General features: G+C 39.1%; 1 protein-coding gene across 4 annotated transcripts in view; it reads left to right on the forward strand.

Moving 5' to 3' along the window:
* The window catches only part of KAZN (kazrin, periplakin interacting protein), a 2853667-nt gene that overhangs the window by 1958152 nt on the left and 874153 nt on the right, over positions 1 to 21362 (forward strand). The gene's annotated exons all lie outside the window — the stretch shown is intronic.

Genomic DNA, 21362 nt, shown 5'->3' on the forward strand with positions numbered 1-21362 from the left:
GGCCAGTATTCGCAGGCTTACACATACCTTAATGTCCACTGGTATGGGTTTCCCTCTGTTGTTTCTGGTTCTCAGGCGTGGCCGGCACAGCTCCACTATTTGCTGTAAGATGTCCCTGTCCACCCTGTAACGCTCTACTATCTCCAGGTCATGTAGCCCCTGGTAGGTTACCCTTGGTCTGAACACTCTCCTTCTCTTCCGAGGCCTGCGATGGTTGTCGGCATCATCCTCCACAACACCGTCAGTCTCTGACACATGCTGATAAATCACAGCTATGGCAGCTCCCAACATGTACATTTTAAAAGTTCCTTGTGTGTTTACACCTATGGTGCGGTGTTTGGAAATACACAGGTGTGTGTTGGGTGCTTTCACACTTTATACTATTGTGCTGTGAACACCGATGATGTCATAGGGTGTGTATGTACGTTCGTAGCTACAGGTTATGTTATGTGTTTTACGGCCGGAACTACTATTATGGTGCCTTTGGTGTTGAATTACATTTGCCTGCCGTGGATTACCTCTTGACCTTCCCTTTACATTTCTGCGCGTTGCACCTACCATTTTCTGGCGTGCATCCTGCAGCCTACTTTCATTTGTACTTTCCTGGACCTGGCATATCTTGCGTTATGTGTGCTACTGCCGGTCTGCTGTTGGTTTGCTTTGCTCTGCTCTGTCAGGTCTCCTATCTTTGCAATCCAATACCTCCCCTCCTTTCTTTGCATTCACATGCCTCCCCTATCGTGTTTTGCAGGTTTCTGCATGCGGACTTGTCAGCTGCCGTCGATTGGCCTTCGTGGGTTGATTGGTGTTGATTGTTCATTGGTACTCCAATTACCCTACTTCCACATTTCCTTCTTTTCTTCCCCTGACCTTCCTGTTTCTGCTATTGTTTGCGGCGCGGGCATCCGATTTCTGGGTTTCGGGCATGTTTTCATCCTCGTACACATGTGCTTTTGGCCACCATGTGTGCTCTCAGCTAAACGATTCCTCCCCACCCCTATCCTGCAGCTTTGCTTAGCAACGGACAGGCCAGATTTGCAATGCTCCAATGTGCTTAGTGCTACGGTGGCACACCCCTCTGCTGATGTCATGTATCTCCTCTGAGCCACTCCTCGGTGTTATACTGCTGCACCGTATGGTACAACCTTCCTCCGGTGGGACATTTGTGATTCAGTATTATCTGCCTCATTTGCATGGCATTGACTACTAATTCATAGTTACCGCGCCGAACACTGTCGCAAGCCCTTAGCAACCCTTGCACCTTGGTTGTGGTGTTCCATGCCTACCATTGTGTGTTATGCTGTAAACCTGATTTCTATTACGTTGCGATTTTATGACATTTTTATATTATTTCTTTATGTTACAGCTTCCGCACACATGCCCTGCGATTCTGCTGTGTGTTACTGTGGACATGACATTAAATGTTGTTATTTACATGTTGTGCATCTTTTCTTATGCCATTGGCTGTGTATTTCGCCATTGGCATATGTTCACGTTGTGATACCTGGGTCTGGCCCTCTTCCATAGCTCCGATGTTCTGTTTGGGAAAATGTAAACCGTGTTTTTTGGTTTACATTTCCGTGGGCTTACGCTACGCCTGCACCACTTCATGAATCGCTATATGCCTTCATTTGCATGGTGCAACACTGCACATGGGGTGATTTGCATACCTACGCCGGGGGCTGCGCAGATCTGGCGTACGCCGGTAGTGCACATGGAATTGGATCGTACCTGAATCGCTCGGCGGCCATATTTGGCGTTATAACGCCTACACTATGCGTGCGCCTGGCGCAAGCTTCATGAATCCCAGGGAATAAAAACAAAAATAAAGATCAGCAATATACAGTTATGCACTGTACACAATACCAGCATCAAGCCAATCACTTACCCACTATACATAAAGCAGTCAATAGGGCAATTATAGCAATATTTTCACAAGTAGATCAATAAGCAGAAATGCAATACCACTGGTTTGAATCCATGACTTAAACTGAAAAAAGCCTTCTAAAATGAATAGGTACAAAAACATCCAAAATCCTCTTATATAATAAATATGCATAAAATCAACATAGTGAGAAAAACTGCCTTGGCTATTCACTCTGTGCATTATACATACATATAACTCTAAGTCAAACCCAAATGAACAAAGGGCTTGGCACAGTCGTCATCATTTGCACAAGGTGGGGGACAGTAGGGCACGGCTGACACCAAAATAGTGAGAGTATGTGTGAGTAAGAAACACAGAACAATCAGTAAAGTAGGTAATATCTCAGGGACACTAACAGGAGATGTATCCCGATCAACACTAAGGTTTTCCTAGCTTGTATGTGTGTGGGTCGGTATGGTCAGTTTTTGTGAAGTGTGTGTGTGTGTGTGTGTGTGTGTGTGTGTGTGTGTGTGTGTGTGTGTGTGTGTGTGTGTGTCTGTCTGCATGAACACAATCAAACTCTGTGCTAGTACTATGTCTTGCCATGTTGAACAGGTGTGAGCAATGTATGGTAGACTTGTCAGCTCAGTGTCCTTGCTCCCACCTACACAAGCTGCCTCTGCCAGGAGTTGCACTTCCACATCCCCTGTTTGAATTGGGTGTGCTACCTGAACATGAGTGATCTCTGTTGGATGACCTCTCTTCATAACTACATCCAGGACCACGGCTCTGCGGCCTACCACATCTGGGTGTGGACACCTCAATCACTGACAGAGCAGCAAAAGTACTGCCACTATGGGAGTGGGATATGGCACAGCCATGTCAGCTAACACCACAGGTGTTTGAACTCTATAGTCACATGGATGCCAACCCTCCCCCAGCAGATGTTCCATCACAAACACTGCCATATCCAGTATGTCACTCATCCTATCCAATGAATCACCCACATGGTTCAGACAGTCATACACATCACAGTGCACCATATTTAAGTCTCTCACTATCTCTTCCAAGGTCCTGGTGGAATATGCCTCTGCCTCCATGGCAGCCCTATACATATGTCTGGTGGCACGTAATGACACACCAGCATCAGAACGAGGATGGACAGTAGGCCTCCTCCAAGCACCTCAGGCAGCCATCCTGTGTCGTACCATACCTTCATGATGCCTACAGGCAAACTCAACCAGCTCTCAACTGGAGTAACCACACTACCCGGATCAACTGTGTCACCCTCTACCTGTCCTGTGTATGAGGGATCATTGGAATGGATATGCATAGGCATACTACCTGTGTCCGAAATAAGACAAGTGGATGTGTGAGCCACAACTTCAATGTCAGACTGAACATTTCCACCCCGTTACTATGCCTCTATATCACCACCACCATCATCATAGGCTACTAATACTCTGACATCAGGTGGCATGAGTTCTACACTGCCACTGTCAGGATCACATGTAATAATAATCAGCAAACAGAAGCATATTTCCAAATAGTAATTGGAAATATCCTAAACTTGGCTGTACACACTCACATTAAACAATTTCAGATCTAAAGGAATAAAATGCTTTTACTCTGTCCTCAGACTTACATCTAACTAATGGTTATTACTAATCAAAGAAAGTTTGTGCTCATGGACAGCCTTTGGTCAACTGTTTCCATAGGCAAAGTGCCTCCACAGCTTCCTCAACACCACCTGGTGGCCCCATCCTGGTCTACCTACACCATCCAGATTACTGGAAAAGCGCCCCTTGTATTTCTATTAATTAAGCTAACAGGAGGGCAAGATGCTCAGAAAATAAAGAGAGAGAGATTACATTAATATGGTGTGAGCTATTATTAGCCTAACTTATTTTTCAATATCACATTCATATATGCATTTGAGCAAATGAGAAAGGTGCATTTTCTGATTTGTCTACTGTTTAGATCTGTAATTTGATGGGCTTCTAAGTCAGATCAGTATTTTATGTACACTTTCTGATTATGACTGTAAGCCTTTGAAGGTGGCAAAAAGGAATAAGACACAACTGAGTTTGTGTTGTTATTGCATTGAACTGATGATTGAAATCCAGATAGTGCATGGTTTGAGCAAATTAATGCATATTTCCTGAGCACATGATCAGGTTGTAACACACACAGATTTAAGAAATGTTACATTCCTGCATTTTTATTATTATTTCCTGGTATTTGTTACTACTGATATATTTTTGTTATTTTATTCTGTTCATCATTTGCATTTGTGCACTTTGGAGTGGCAGCATTTCATGGCAGTGAATGAGAGTCCACTGCCCAAGGTAAAAACTGAGAAATTTAATTTGGAATGCCATCATTAGCACATTGTAGAGTGGCACGGGTGTGTTTTCCTACAGTGCTCTGAATAGCAGTAAGAGAAGAAATTCTGCATCTCACCTAAATATCATTGCAGTGCATAGGGTAAATGAAAAGAGTTTAAAAAACAGGATGCAAGGTTTGAATCCAACTTGAAATCACATACTACTTGTAGTGTTTAGAATAGAAGTGAAAATGCAGCATTTGTCTTTTTAATGGAATAACGGATGATGAATGGAAGTACAAGTCATGTCTGTCCTTGTGTTTTATGGTGTGGAATATAAATTCTTATATTTTTTATGTGCTTTTGAAATGTTCATGTTGCTTAGCAGAGTGCAATCAGGGATCACATGTGAAGTAAAAAGTGAACAATTTTATTTCTGTGTTCTTTATTAGTGCAAACAAATCACCGCTGCACGGTATTTTCAATTAGTGAGTGATGTGCATATGATATATACCTTTCTCTGTGGCACAAGCTATAAATGCAGTAACTTTGGACACATAACAGAGTTACTTTGGGATTCAAATTCAGTCTGTGTGAAGGGAATACTGAAATTGTTACTCCAGATTTATTTATTTATTTAGTTATTTCACATTTGTTAACCAGGTTAGTCCAAGTGAGTTTGCAAACAAACCCATTTTCAGTGGAGACCCGAGGGGAAAAGCCCCAGCAAACATAAGTAAAGTGACAATATACAACTATTAAATAACAATCATAATACAAAATAATTGTAAAAAAGAAAAGGTTATTACCTGTTTGCATTGGACTGATAGTAAGCAACCCATTTTCAGTTGAGATCCAAGGGGAAAGAGCCTCAGCAAACATAAGCAAAGGAAAACATACATGACAAAAACTATTAAAAATAACAATGCAAATACAAAATTACTTATAAAGAGAAATACAAAAGAAAAAATTATGAACATTAAGGGTTGCACTGATGGCAGTGGTCTAAAATTTACTACATATTAGAGTAAAAACAAAAGGATAATCTTTGTTCAAAAGAAGAACAACTTATAGACATTGATAGGAAGTGGGGGGAAGATAAATAGTGTGGAGAATGAGAGGGGAGAAAAAGGAGGTGGCTATAGTAGGGCTATAGTAGTAGAGCTGAGGATTTAGGAGCTTAGCTTAAGCAGAAGTTACTAACAGAGAAAGAAAGGAGATGCAACAGGTTATACAGTAGGACAGACTAAGACTACGTGTGGTTGAGGCAACGGCATAATTTCAAGTTTAGTAGGTGGGATTTAAGCTCCTTTTTAAAACAGGGAAAGGAAAGGTTGGATCTAATATGGAGAGGGAGTTTCTTCCAATTTAGTGAGACAGAGTGTTTGTAAAGTAGTTTGCCAATATTCCTTTTGGGTTTATAAACTGAGAGAAGATGCTGATCAGCACTCCAGAGAGGCTGGGGGGGGGGGTAGAGAGTAACATGGGAGGCAAGAGCAGGGCATGCAGAGGGGTTGTTGAATATGGAAAAGGTAGTGTGGAGTTGTGATTGTAGAAGGTGCGGAAATTTCAGCCACTGAAGTTTGTTTAGTGAGAGGAAGTGATGTGAAGAGAGTGGTTGGTTTAGAATAAATCTGATAATTTTGTTGTATGTTTGTTCCAGTTTCTGCATTGAGATAGTTTGGATATTGGTAAGGATGGGGGAAGCGTATAGAAGACTAGTTAAAAGAGAAATGCCTGTGCAAGAGTGCATTTAGTGGCAGTAGTGAGGAATTTTTTGTTCCTATAAAGTAGTCCAAGTTTTTGGTGTTTTTTTAATGGCCTGTTGTATGTGCAAGTCAAATGTATTTGATCATCAATTATTACCCCAAGGAGTTTGGTGTGTGAGGCAGGGGAGATAGTGATGCCAATTAGGGAGGAAAGAGAAAAGTTGGATTTAAGGTGAGAGCGTGTCCGAGGTAGGAAGAGAAGGAGCTGGGTTTTCTTAGGGTTAAGGATTAGTTGATTGTTTCCAAGCCATTTTTCAACAGAGATAAAGGAATTCTGTGTTAGTGTGTGTAGTTCAGCGATAGTATTGTAGATAGTAGAGTCATCTGCATATTGTATCACAGATGAGAGACTGTAGGATGAATGTAGGTTGTTGGTAAAAATGTTGAAAAGGAGCTGTCCAAGTATGAAGCCTTGGGGTACTCCTGTTTGAACAACAAGGAAGGGTGAGAAAGCCTGCTGCCATCTAATAGCTTGTTTTTTGCCAGTAAGGAAGGACTGGAACCAGCCAAGAGTAGAAGGAAAGAGGTTTAGGTCTGAGAGTTTGTTAAGAAGGATGGGATGAAACACAGTGTTGAAGGCTTTAGAGAGATCAAGGAATAGACAGGAGATGAGGAGGTTGTTGTCCGTAGCTTCTGCAACCTTTTGAGTAAAGGATAGTAGGGCAGTCGCGGTACTGTGTTTAAGGCAGAAACCATGTTGCGAGGGGGTGAGGAGATTTTTGTGAATGAGATAGGACAGTAGATGAGTATGTATACATTTTTCAAGGATCTTAGAGAGTGGTGACGGAATAGCGATTGGTCTATAGTTAGAGGTTCAACAGAGTTGCCACCTTTATGCAGAAGAGTGATATAGAAGGACTTCCATATTTCCAGTATGGTAGATTCCTAAATGGAGCAGTTCAATAAGATAGATACAGGGTATGCAATAGAGTCAGCAGCAATTTTCAGAAATTGAAGGGGGACTTTATCAGTGGAAGGAGAGTATGGTTTTAGTTTAAGAAGCAGGGATTTGATATATTTAGTAGAAACAGGTCACAAGGTAAAAGGCTGAGAGACAGAGGAGCATAGAGGTTTAGGGGGAGGTGAGGGTGACACAAAAGAGTTGGGATGAGCAGAATTACCAGAGACTAGGAATTTAGAGATGCTGTCTATGAAGTGTTTGTTGAGTAAGTCTGCAGTTTCAGAGGAAGAGTGATAGGAGAAAGGATTAGGGGTGGTGTGGAGCAGGGAGGTGATAGTACTCCAGAGGTTTTGGGGGTCATTTGGGTGAGAGCTTTGAAATTTAGTGAAATAGTGGTATTTATCCAAAATAATACGTTTTTTACATGATTTCTGAGTTGCTTGGAGAAAGGTAGGAGTTTTAGTGGTTTGCCATTTTTCCATAGAGCATCTCTTTCATGCATCAAAGCATGAGTAGCTTTGGAGAGCCAGGGTGCAAAATTAGATTTCATTCTGATTTTTCGAGTTGGGGCAAGACAGTTTAGGGCATCAAGGAAAATGTGGTTGAAATTAGTAATAGCACATCATTGAGTGGGAGAGTTTTTAGGAAAGAGCAGTTGATGGCAGAGAGTCTATAGTTAAAGGTTTCAGGGGAAAAGTTAGTCAGTTTTCTATGATCTCTGTGGAGATGGGGCTTAGAGAGATGAGGAGAGTGCCTTAAGATAGATAGTGCCTTAAGATTTTTCAATTACTTTCATCAAAACTTCATATGCTGTTTTTCTTCAGTTTCTTGCCTTCTGCACTTGCTGACTGCTGAGTAGTACACAATCAAGCCTGCCTTCTTACGGAAAAAAGTGAAAAATGTTATTTGGACAGCCTTCTGTAGTACAAACAGACTTATTGGCAATGCACAGACATCAGGACTGTGGACAGTACTGAGTGGAGGACATTCACCTCCTGTGTAACTGTCTCTGTGGTACAAGGTATAAGTGTAGTGACTTTAAAGACAGGACCCAGATGATCTACAGTTCACATTCAGATAACACTTATTTTTACAAAGGGTATCAGAATGCAAACTGTAGCAATACTTTGATTAGGAAGGTAACGCTACATAGAAATGGTTATCATAAGTAGGTTGATTGCAAGAAATGTCTCATTAAAGCTATGATAACTACATTTTTCTAGGTAATATATCTCATTAATGATTTACTTATGAAACCTAGTTGATTGGTTGTGCAATTGTTTAAGCAGGACAATTATGATAATTAATTAAAAATGCACTTGTGTATATATAATGGGCAGAATACATAAATTAAAATCAACTTGACTCCTCATATAGCCCAACTCTGTGTTTAAGACAGTATGTGTAGTGAGGTATGTATGTATCATACCTCAGCCTGTATTAATCAGTTAATTAAAGTCTATCTGACCTATATTTACAAACAGTAATACTGCTCTTTCATAGTGAATGCAGTGCACAGGACCTCTTAAAGTCACACACATATAGGCCTATCTGAAGTATATCTCCATTCGGGTCTACTTCAAAGTATCGAAAGACCACATCAGCAAAGATGAAATCATCAAGACAACATTGGCAAAACTTTAAAACATTGAACACTCGAAACTCCAAAACCTATCCCAAGGAAAAGAAGTACTTGGCCACTGGAACAAAAAACAAACAAGGAAGCAAATAAAACCCTCCAAAGTGGGGGACTGTACCCCCACACCCCCCTAACTAAATATACCAACTACATGATCGCATTACAGTGGGGAAAGGGCAAAGTTCACCATGATGGCTAAGTGGTTCTTTTCCCAAGGTTAGTTTTCGCTGTTCCGGGAGTTCAATGCTGTGATGATTCAGCGATGTCGTCTCGATGAAGCTGTCTTTGATATTCTAGTACTTTGATCTTTTGAAGTAGACCCCTCCATTCATACTGAATGCACTATATCTGTAATGAACATGGTTTTAATGGGGTTCATTACAGATGGGGTTCACCTGTAGCACTGACAAATAATAACCTTCCTTGAAATGTATGCATTATTTATGCCATAGGTTTGATTCCCATATTGTACAATTAATGTTCTGTAGTGTGTAATACCCAAAAGATTATGTCCCAAATCATCCTATTTAACCTTCCAAACACCAAGGTTTACAAGCCAAGTCATTATGCATATCAGTGTTGACCATTTGAAAAAGTTAGGGTGAGCATCATACATTGCAAATCTCATTGCCATGTTTCACATTTTCATTTCTGTTTGATAAAATACCTTCTGTTTGTTTGCAAATGTCTGTCTCTGCTTTCCATTGTGCAAATTAAGTTGGCATAGTTGTGTGTATTTGTGCACTACTTGTTAAATGCAAGACTGGAATTTGGTGCCAATTCAGACTTAGAGTTGTGATTTGAATTCTGCAGACATTGTTGGTGAGGGAGATAATGGTGCTAAATTTAGATCATAGAGGTGGGGTATTGAAAAGTCTATGATTTTTCTGGTTCTCCTCATAAAGTGTTACAGCAATAAGCTGCGGAAGGTGGACTACATTGTGCCTCAGTATAAGACTGAAGCTTTGAACAGAGTAGTCAAGCCTGTCTTCAGTGCTCTGGCATCCCATGTACTGGGGATAATTGTCTTCACCACTATAGCGACCAAAAATGGCACAAAAAGGACCTCCATAGCGATGAGAGGATGAGTTTAGAACTGATGACACCCTTCAGTTGTGTAAGCATACAGACCCATCAGCATTAAATTTTATAGACTGCAGTAATCAGCCAAAACTGTTATTCATTATACTTTCATGTCTCTTCTTCTCTATTGCACACCTGCTGCAGATATTGCATTGAAGAGGTAGGTGCACTAAAAGAGGTTAAATCACCTCAGACAGGCAAGCGGTATGTATCCATCATGTCTTACTGTAAGCCTAATAACTATTGTAAATATATGCAATATGGCAATACTGAAATAAATAGCTGTATTTATAATAGAGCAGTGTAATTGACTGGTGGTACAACAGAGTAAGACCTTCACATCATACTTGGATGTGGAAACTATATATATATATCTATATATATATATATATATATATATATATATATATATATATATATATATATATATACACTAGATAATCATAAATGTATATTTTGTGAAATTTTATAGTCGTGACATGCCATGGATCTAATTCTCTCTTTTGTTGTCTTACCAGACCCCTTCTCTCTGATTTTATTTTATTGTTGAATATTTTATATAGCTTAAAAATGTTCTGTTATCAAACATTTCTATTTACGAAAACTGACATGCAGCACAGAGAGGTAGACCAACCACTGCAGATCTACCCATCATCCCTCCACAGGTTGCAGCACCAACTCCTACCACTTCAGGGTCCCAAGCTGTCAGCACTGCCTCCACAACCCCTGCCCTACTTACCACATCTGCATCAGGTAACTCTGCCCCAGCAGCTGGTGCACTGGTACTCTCCAGGATTAGTAATAGTGGATGTGGTGATTTTGTCACCAACCAAGAGCTGACAGGGAAGGTAGAAGGTATCATGGAAAAGGGCCTTGAATCGGCCATGAAGAAAAAGTGCTTTGTCATACTGCTAAGATGATGCCACATTGAGTACTGACACAGGATACTGAGACAGGATACAGTAATGACAGTTCTGAGGGTGAGGACTAGATTCTTACTTTTCTCAGGCTTGGCGTGGCTGCGTCTCGGATGGCCCCCACCTATCCCCAATCATGGTGTCCCGCAACCTTTTATCTCCATGACCATCCCTATCTGTCTTGTATGTCCTGCATGCTTATGTCTGCTTCCTCATCTATCCTTCCTACCTGACCTTCACATTCCTAAGCTCCTTCCCCAACATTCCTCTCTTTTGGAAAGTAAAAAAAACAATAAAAAATAGGCACCTCTCTCACAAAAAATAACAGCCCATACATAGCTCTCCACTTCACCTATATGTCTTCTTGACACACTTGATTTGTTGTCATCTACCCTTGGTGTGATGACAGTCCAAATTCAGCAAATTCTGTCCAGTTCTACATTTATGTTGTGAAGAATTGGATAGCTATGGCTGTCTTCCACTAACTTCCTTCAAATTCCTCCCCTCTGCCTGCCCCCCATTTCACCACTGTCCTACCAACCCCCTTTTTCACATGTTTAATCTGATCAAAAATATAATCACACACAACACAGAAATGACCCATAGGAAAGCCTTCAATTTTTGTACTCAGCATTTGTGTGGCGTTTGGTATCATGCACCAATGCTGAGTGATGGTGAATGGCTTTTCATATGACAAAACCTGATCTGTTGTTGCCATCACTCACAGTAGTCAAGTTATCCTCATGCAAAGGTGTTCAAACATGCTGCAGGATCACAATCAGAGTAAGGTCAGGATAAAATACTTAGCAACGGTTACTCTAACAGTTCTTTGACTACTGAATTAAATGAAGTACAACTTTTTCTCTGAAGTATTGACATTTTATTTACTGTTTTATTTAACATTTGTTTACCGAGAAAGTCCGACTGGGACAGAGCCCATTTTCAGCAGAGACCCAGGGAGAAATGCTCCAGATGTATGAAATCACTTGTCTGAAGACTGATTTTGGCCATAGCATCTGGTGTTCGATTCCAGATGAATGTGACATTACTTCTTACTGTGATGTTATGCATCTATGATATGTTTCATGACATACATTCTAATTTTTTATTCAGTTGCGACCTTTGATTAACAGATTTTGAATACTGTTGCAAAAAGGAGTTGCAAACACATCTATGACCATAAGGAAGAATTATTAAACCACCCTTATTCTACTTACGTCTCAGTCAGGTTTTGCCTCTCCTACAGCTTTTTGATCCCCATAGACTTCAGCTAATGATACAAAGCATGACAAACGAATAATGAGGACACACAATGAAGGTGTGCATTAATGACCCATAACACCAACCTTTGATATGTGTCTGTTCATCTGTCTCTAGTGTCACCCCTTCTTTCTCACCCCTTTGTACTGTTGACCATTCTTTGGGCTGATGGATGTAAATTTCATCTTAATGCATTTTCATACTGTCATTACTTTGTTTCATACTGTCATTACTTTGTTTCATACTGTCATTGCTTTGTTTCATGCCGTCATTACTTTGTTTCATACTGTCATTACTTTGCTGAAGACTAATGCCTACAATTTCCATTGGCTGATTAGGTTATCACTGTCCCCTCAATGGTGGGATTTTGAGATGTATGAAGTAAGGCTTCCTTTGTGGGGTGTTGAGATGATTAAGTCTATAAACTGAATTTTTCATCTTGACAATGGTTCAATTCCAGCATTAGGTGAAACTTTTATTGCCTATTTTTATAAGTGTCTTTCCTGTGAATGTGTTGCCTATTTATCTGTCTCACCCACTCCTATTTTATCAGTTGTAGTTCTCAGCATTTGTGTGAGGTCTGGCATGAAGGAAATGTAGCATGTGATACTAAATGGTATTTCAAATGTTACTGCAAAATGTGGTGAGTTTTTGCCTTATACCTCATTGCCACAGTCAGTGTAGTGAAAACAACAATACGTCCACTGTGCTATAATAACACAGAGTTAGGGTATTAAACTGTGGTGTACTTGTTTTTCCATATGCATCATGCTGGTGGATATTACGTAACATACAACTGCTGCCTACCTAATACTTTCATTGAACATGTGAGTGTCTCTTACAAATGTGTGATTGAAAGATAGTAATAAATATGGCTGTTAAGTTTTATTTCTACTGCCAATGATTCAAATCCTGACATACATTATACAGTAATGTAATTTTTCTCCATATTAATATTATTTGTGTAAATGTGTGTTACATCGATTATCAACAAAACACCATCCTCATGTCAGCATCATGTTTCAACCAAACGTATGTGAATGGATCGGTTAGTATCACTCCTGCACCTTCTCTGCCCCTATACCCCTATTCCAATCACTTATTGTAAAGAGCTGGGCAAATTCTGAAAGAGGAAACAAGTAATACAAGCACATCATACAGGTGTTCGTACATGTGCCATGGCACAAACTGTTATGTGTCTCTCCATCTCTGTGACCCTCATCATCTGTTCTACCTCATCACATTATAATACAACATAATTAGTAGGCTCATGTATTACGTTTGTCTTATATAATTTGGCTACTGTCCTTACTGTGAGAAGGCATAATGCCAAGACTTCACAAGACATCCTGCCCTACGCACATAATTAGGATATGTGCTGAATCGTAATAATTAATTCAAAATACATAACGTGCTTGTCATTTTTAACAAATTGTACACCCAATTAACTTGTGAATTGCATTGAAGATGTCTGATGTATAATAGGTATAAAAGATCAGATTTCATTATGATAATCACATTTTGACACCCTATATAAAATGATCAGCATACTGGACTTGAACACTGTTACATCTCTGTTTTTTCATTTAGCTCAGTGAGCTTACACCTTGTGTCACAGAGAAAGGTAGGTGACAGGGGGATTTTCTCCACTCAGGACTGCCATAGCACTGATGGCCTTGCATTGCCAACTAAGCCTGTTCGCACTACAGGAGGTTAACCAAATTAAAGTTTTCACTTTTCTCCTTCAGCAGTGAACCCTGTTTGCTGACTGCCTAATGTCACACAAACAGGTAAGGTAAGCACAATTCATTTTTGAATAAAAGTTTGGCCCTCACATGTGAAAGGTAGACTCCAAGATGCAAAGTGTATAGGTGAAATTGATCTGTTCTACATGTTATCACAATCACATTTCCTCTCTCCTCCTTATTTGTGCAAAGGTTGGCAGGGAGCACCACTGAAGACCACTGAACACCACTAAACACTGGTACTTCACAGTCCAAGTTCAACACTTCAAAGTATAATCACGCATGCACTAATAATTTGCCACCATCCATGCAAGTATATTTCAAAGCATTGCACTTTAGGAGGAGATTCTGAACAAAAATAACTATTGTTGATGGATAATATTGCTTCATTACTTGAAAACTGCTTAATGTGCTCATATAAATGCAGTGAACTGCGTGATTAACTGACTATTACATTCTGGACATTTTGGTCTGCACTGCAACACTTACACTTCCAAATGATATACAACCACAAACATCCTTGGCACACTCACCTCATGATTACTTAGCCCTACTGCACTGGAACATCAAGTATTGTTTTGCATTGACAGTGCACATTGGCCATGCATGAGCACAAGTCATTATTAATATCAGTAACATTCATTAAGGTTTACATACCATCATCATAATCTGATGATCCATTACTGCTTCATTGTCCATCCTGTGTTTTACAAGTGTGTGTATCTCATATGCACAAAACAGGTATAGGTAAGTCTCAGTTATGCAATATACATTAATGACATTTACTTTTTTATATCATCAAATATAACTTTGCACAAAACCTTCAACATCACAGTGTCTCTTATAACACAGAATGAGAAACTAATCTTATCTACACTTCCCTGTCACACTGTAGAAGTCAGACTTCTTCATTTGTGTTAACATTAAGTACTATGTCTTCTAGATCAGGTTGTAATCTCACAGCTGTCAATGTGTGTGTCTGCGTGTGTGTATGTGGGTCGTGTGTAGAGTCATGTAAATATGGCATTATATGATGTTGGGATTACTGAAATAGTAGCCTGCACTGTTGGGAGGGTGGCCTAATGGTTAAGATGTTTGCCTTACAAACGCAAGGTGCAGGGTTTGAATCTCACAAGGGATAATTGGCTAAGCTTAAAAAAATGGCTTGCAAGGGCAGTTAGCTTAGTACTAATCTAACCTAAAAAAAAAAATTACAAACTTTTACACTGCAGGGTGAGTTTACATCAGTGCCAGACCCTTCTTCAAACATCATCTTCTTTGCAACACAATGCTGATGTCATTCCCTATAAAGTGCACTCTCAAACTGTAAAAGTCAGCATTCTGCACTAAGTGTAACTAGATAGGTCGGGAGCTCTAATGTCACAACAGTCAACTTGCATGTGTGATGGTGTGTCCATAGTATCACTGAAAGGTTAATTCAACAGCTGTGTTTATTTGACTTCTACTTGTGAGAAACATTTACATGGTCAGATCAATCCCACATCCCCTTTTCACACTGTCCACAAACACATAAAACACTGATAAAGTCATTATTTCAATAATGCAATCTCATATCACTAAAATCAGACCTCTCCTGTGGCACATACCTATAATACACTTGCAAAGTAGACTGTGTCAGCAGATAGGTATGGCATTTGAATGCAGCAGTGAGACTCTCGTGACTCTGTGTGTGAATGTAAATAGATGCAGGAGTGTCTTACACCTCTTAGTATGGACAACATTTAAAATCCCACACAGCTGTAGAAGTCAGTTTTGCACACACATCTCCTTTGCATGACACAGCTGCTGCCATCCCTTCAAAGAAGCAGTGTGGCTCACATTCAGTCAGGCTTCTCCTGTTGTGTGTGTGTATAATACATTTTGTCAGTAGATTGGTAGGGAGTTTGAATACAGGAATGACTATCACCTGTGGTTGTGTACTTCTTCCTCATACTGTGCAGATCAGGCTGCAAATACATACATGAAGTATATCTATACAGTGTGCTTGTGCTGTGCAGCCACTTTTAGTGGAAACATCACAGTAATACACAGAAGTGATGTCATCCACTGAAATGTGCAGTGTCACAATTGTAAAATAAATATTTAGTTGTGCTTGTCTTTTAGCAAACCTTCATTAACTTGTGATGTTAGCTATATAGTTCAAATCCTGATGTCACTGCTTACACTCAGTGTACATGTTAACAGTGTTGTAACCAATATGTGCTATGTTCAGGTGTAGATGTTGTTTCCTCTTTCAAGAGTTTGTTCTACATTTCCTTTGGAAAGGCTGTATTGAAGACTGATGCTGACATTTGAATAGATTGTTCTTCCATAACAGTTGTATTGAGACACCTCCTCTGGACTGGGGACATGAGATGATGTGTTCCAATATGGGACTATTTCCACATTGTACAGAATTGCTGTTCTACCATCACAGTGAAAACAGCAGAGGGCTACAGGTGAATTTGGGTACACCTAGGCCCAGACAATGTTGTCTGACATATTGCAGAATTCCTTCTAAGTAATTACAGGGACACATATTCCTTGATTCATGTGTATGATGTAATTTTTTTCACATAACCACACATATGACAATTGGTGATGCACTTATAGCATGACATATTCATGGACCCCACTATGGTGTTGATTTTCTGAATGCTTACACAAGTGCTCCAAACTAGCATTGAGTGACTGTAAGCAGTTGTGTCCTTAACTGTTCTATAGGAATTACCCCCTTCCAATTCTACTTTGTATGTATTGAGTGTCAGATGCATCCTCCATCCATTTTATCAGATAAACATTATGAGGAAATAAAATACTGCTGATAGAATGACTTCACATAGGTGGTGTTCAACAGCTGTGATAACAGTTCCACTGTGGTGCATGTGATTCATAGCCATATTGTTAGTTGGAGGAGTTGTAGAGCTTGATGTTCAGTTCTATCTTAGGGATGTATTTGGTGTGAATGTACTGACATAGCACAACAACCAATACATCCCATCAGTATTATCCCTTGATATGTTGCATGAACACATGTGAAAGTAGCTTTGGATTTAATGGCAGTAGATGTTTGTCCTGCCAATGTCACAGTAAGTGCTACTGTAGCACATGCATTGAGTACTATGGTATACACAACTGAGCTCCAGTTCTTGGGTGGTAGATGAAATGTCAGCAAGCAAAGGAGAGTAATAGTGATGAAATTGAATTCATCCTGAAGTCTTGGTGAGTACCTTCATGAGGTGGACCCTGTTTTCACAAAACCTCACCAAGGCAACACTGATATATATTATGCATTTATATAGCATATATCATGGACAGAACTAGGTCAAAAATTAAAAGAGATAGCTGGGTGCACAAGACCCAACGTAAAAAAGTGCCCAATCCTGGTAGGGGCACTGGTGTAAGGACTGGAAAAAATAACAGTGTAGAATCCTCAAAATACGGAAATATTCCTACAATGGGGCCAGGCCAGGCTCAGGGGGAGGATGGGCCCTCTGTTGTAGAAGGAAGTAGCAGTCCATATAATCACGAAAACTGATAGGCGAAAGAAGAGCCATAAAAATGACAGAGTGGCTTATTGAGGATAAGAAAAATATTATGTATTGTTACTATTATACAAAAGCCCAGAATTTCCAGACACAAGATATACAAAATGATTAAGAGAGAAATTAGAGGAAAGAAAAATACTGCCACAAGAAAAACTGTCAGAAGCTTCAAATTAAAATTTGCATTCATTAATACAACAGATTTGTGAAAAACAGTATAGAGATCAAGAAAGTTTGATCTGTTTGGAAAAAGAAGCATCTGAGGAAGTGTGAAAATATAAGCAACATAGAGATATTTGAAAAGTATAAAAAAGAAATATGGACATGGGAAAGAAAGAGAGCTTTGATATGGTGCAACATTTATGCAAAGGAAAAGGACAAATTAATCAATATAAAGAAGGCAGCCCCAAAGATATTCAAAGATTAATACAGGCAAAGCATCCGGATATGGAAAACTTCACAGTAAAAAATATCATAAAGGTGGAATGCAGAAAAGAAGATTAGTAAAGTAGAAGTTAAAAAATAGAAGTTGAAGTTATGGAGTGCCTGCGAAGTGAAGGATTTGGTGTAGAAGGTCTAACACAGGTTACATCACAGAATGATTGAGTGAGTCCCCATAGTAAGGAGAAACAGGAAGATCAGGAGATATGTGAAGAAGAAATATGAACATGGGAAAGAAAACAGAGATGTAATATGGTGTTATGTTTATGCAAAGAAGAAAGCAAAACTAACCAATATAAAAAGAGCAGCACCAAAGATATTTGAAGAGAAATGCAGGCAAAGGAATCCAGACATGGAAAACTTTACAATACAAAAAAAAAGAAGACAGAGGAAAAGTAGAAAAGGAGATTAGTAAAGGAGAAGTTAAAGAAACAGAAACTGAGGTTATGGAGTACCCGCAAAGTGAAGGATTTAGTGTAGAAAATCAAATGCAGAAAGCACCACAAAGAGTTAGAGCAATGGATATCCAAATTCAGGTGAAACCAGTGGAACAGGAAGCAATTGGTCAGGTGCCATATGAAGATAATTTGGAGCCTTCCACTGGAAACCAGTATAAACATTCACTTGAAGCTAGACAGCAAGGAAAGGAACAGGAAACTGTGGAAACTCTGATGCAGTCAATGTTGAGGAGTGATAGGCCAGTGAGTTCTCATATGACAGAGCAACAGATGGCACAGGATGAAATTGAAGAGAAGGTGTCACAAGAAGATGGTATAGAACTTTCTGTAGAATGCCAGCAGGAAATGGAAAACAAGGGATTTGCCCTCAGTTTGGAAAAAATGAGCTAAGAGAAGCGTTGCTTCATTTAATAGACATGGATAGATATATCAAGATCAATGAGAGAAATAGACTGCAGAAGGTCAATAAAACCTCAGAAGTCAGACGTCTGATAAAACAAATGTATGCAGTAATTAGGACTGTCCATAGAGATCTACATCATATAACAGAAGTAAACATGATATATTACTGTGCTGCTAAATTTTTAACTGATACCACAAGAACACAGGTAGCAAGGGAAAGGAAGGGGAGAAATTGAATACCATCATGGAAGTATCGAACAGAGAAAACTATAAAGCAATTAAGGCAAGAAGTGTCACTTTTGGAAGACTATAGAAGAGGGAACAGATCAACAAAAATACTAAGCAAGACAGATGTGATAAAAGCAATGAGCAGTATTAGAACAGACCAGAATCTGTCGTACACTATTGCAAATAAAAACTAGAAATTTCAGTACAGGTGGAAAAACATAGAAGATACACAGATAAATATAAAGGAAAAGTACAAAATAAGCAACTTATTAATGACCAAAAAATGGGGATCTATATTAGTGTATCGAATTGACTAAATAGCAAAAGCTATTTAGTCGATCAGATACTGTCAAAAATGGCAAAATAGCGAAGATACGGAACATCAAATTTTTTCCCAGGGAAAACATTTGGTGGGCCGTCTTCGGGACTTTGCTATTTCCTCCACTATGGTGCGATCTTGTAGTTACTATATTTAAGTAGGGGGTGTGGGAGGCAAAGCCCCCCACTTTTCTGTGTGTTCAAGTTTTTTTTTTTTTTTTTTTTTTGCGGAGCAGCGAATATTTTCCCTGGGAAAAAATATGTTGTTCTGTATGTTCGATATTTTGTGGTTTAGACATTACCAGTACGATGAAATAGCGTTTGCTATTTTCATCGTGTGATAAGGTAATATAGTCGCAAAAAATGTTTTATAGAGAATTGAGAAAGAAGGTAAAAGGAATTGAAAGACCACGAACAAAGAGGAAATAGATACATTTTGGAGAATTATCTATGAAGATCCTGTGGAACATAATAAACATGATAAATGGGTAGAAGAGTAAAAGAAAGACTAAGAAGTTTAAAGGTGTGGGATATGAAATGGGATGAAGGAACATCCAGAGAGATTGAAATAAAGTTAAGAAAAGCCTCTAATTGGAAAACCCCAGGCCCAGATGCAGTACCTAACTTTTGGTTAAAAGTATTAACATCTTTGCACGAAGATTTAGCCATGAGTAAGAACTATTTACGTGCATACCCTGAACAGACACCAGCCTGGCTAATAACAGGCAAAACAATGCTCCTACTTAAGAGTGAACCTTCAAGCTAGCCTAAAAATTATAGACCAATAACTTGCCTTCCAATGACATATAAACTATACATGGGAATTGAGGCTGACAGAGTTTATAGTCATTTAGAAGAAAACTTAATTATGGCAGTAAAACAAATGGGCAATAAAAGAAGGTCATATAGAGCAAAGGATCATTTGTTGTTAAAGTCACACTGGAGAACTGTAAAACGGGGAATAATTTAAGTATGGTATGGACTGACTATAAAAAAAAAACATTTGATAGTGTCCCACATTCATGGATAAAAGAGTGCTTAAAAATGTATAAGATACACCCTGCACTGATTGACTACATTACAGTAACGATGAAACAGTGGCAGACCACTTTGCAATTAAGCCATGATAAAGGAGAGATTATTATCCCAGGGATAAAAATTCCAAGGGGGATATTCCAGGTGGACTCTCTGCCATCATTGCTATTCTGCCTTGCCATTAACCCATTTACTTAACAGCTTAGGCCATGGCAACAATGTGGCTCCTAGAAAACAACAAAGTGTAAAGACTTCTCATCTTCTCTTTGTCAATTTTTTAAAACTGTATAGCTCACCAGATGAGGAACTGAAGGCACAGCTGCAGGTTGTCAAACCTTTTTCAGATGATATAAGAATGTCATTTGGTCTTGATAATTGTGCAAAAGCACCAGGAAAACATTAGTTTGGAACAAGAATGTGATATAAAAGAACTTGAGCAAGAGTGAGTGTATAAATATTTGGGTTTATGAAGGATCGACAATAAAACATGAACAAATGCAAATAAAACTTAGTAGGAATATTTTAGAAGACTTTAATCCTGAAAACAGCATTGACATCTAGGAACATAATCCAAGCTATAAACCAATTTGCTCTTCCTGTCCTAACTTAGAGTTTTGGAATGATTGAATGGCCCCAAGATGTGTTTGGATAGATTAGATAGGAAAACAAGAAGGATGCTTCATGCTCACCAAATGATTTATAAAAATCAATGTATACCAAGATTATATATTCCCCATTCTGAAGGAGGTATGGGCCTCCTTGAAATTGATTATATGTATAAATCTGTAATTGTAGGACTCCACACATATCTGCTGAACTCACAAGACCCAAACATAGTGAAAGTTTTGAAACATGAGGAGAATAAATCTAAGATGACTTCTCTGCTTAATCTAGCATCAAGCAGGAATGGAAATCAAACCAGAAGTAGATAAAAATCAGGCAGCAACTGAATGTACCAAAAAACAAAAGAAACAATATAAGGTGAAGGACCAGATGAGAAGGCAAGAAATGTGGAAATTGCATAAATATAGTTGCAAGTATAGAAAACTTCTGGAAGAACCTCATGTTGATCAGGAACAAATGCAGGAATGGTTGAGGAGAGGCAAATTTAAACCAAGAGATGAAAGGTTAATATTGGCAGCCCAAGACAGTGGGCTACATACACACTGGTTTACAAAGTCCATTGAACATGTGGGAGAAACAGACAAGTTTAGGTTTTGTAAAACCGAATTGTAAACAGTCACACACCTTGTTGCTGACTGGGACATACAAATGGCAGAAGAACTGCATACTGAAAGGCATAATAATGTGGCAAGACTGTTGCACTGGGGATTGTGCAAACATTATGGTATTGAAGTGGTGGAAAAACACTGGAAACATGAGCCACAAAGCATCCCAGAAAATGCTGAAGTTTATATCACATGGGAT

The sequence above is a fragment of the Protopterus annectens genome, chromosome 2.part1 (assembly GCF_019279795.1).
Source record: "Protopterus annectens isolate FY-2018-M chromosome 2.part1, PAN1.0, whole genome shotgun sequence".
NCBI lineage: Eukaryota > Metazoa > Chordata > Ceratodontiformes > Protopteridae > Protopterus > Protopterus annectens.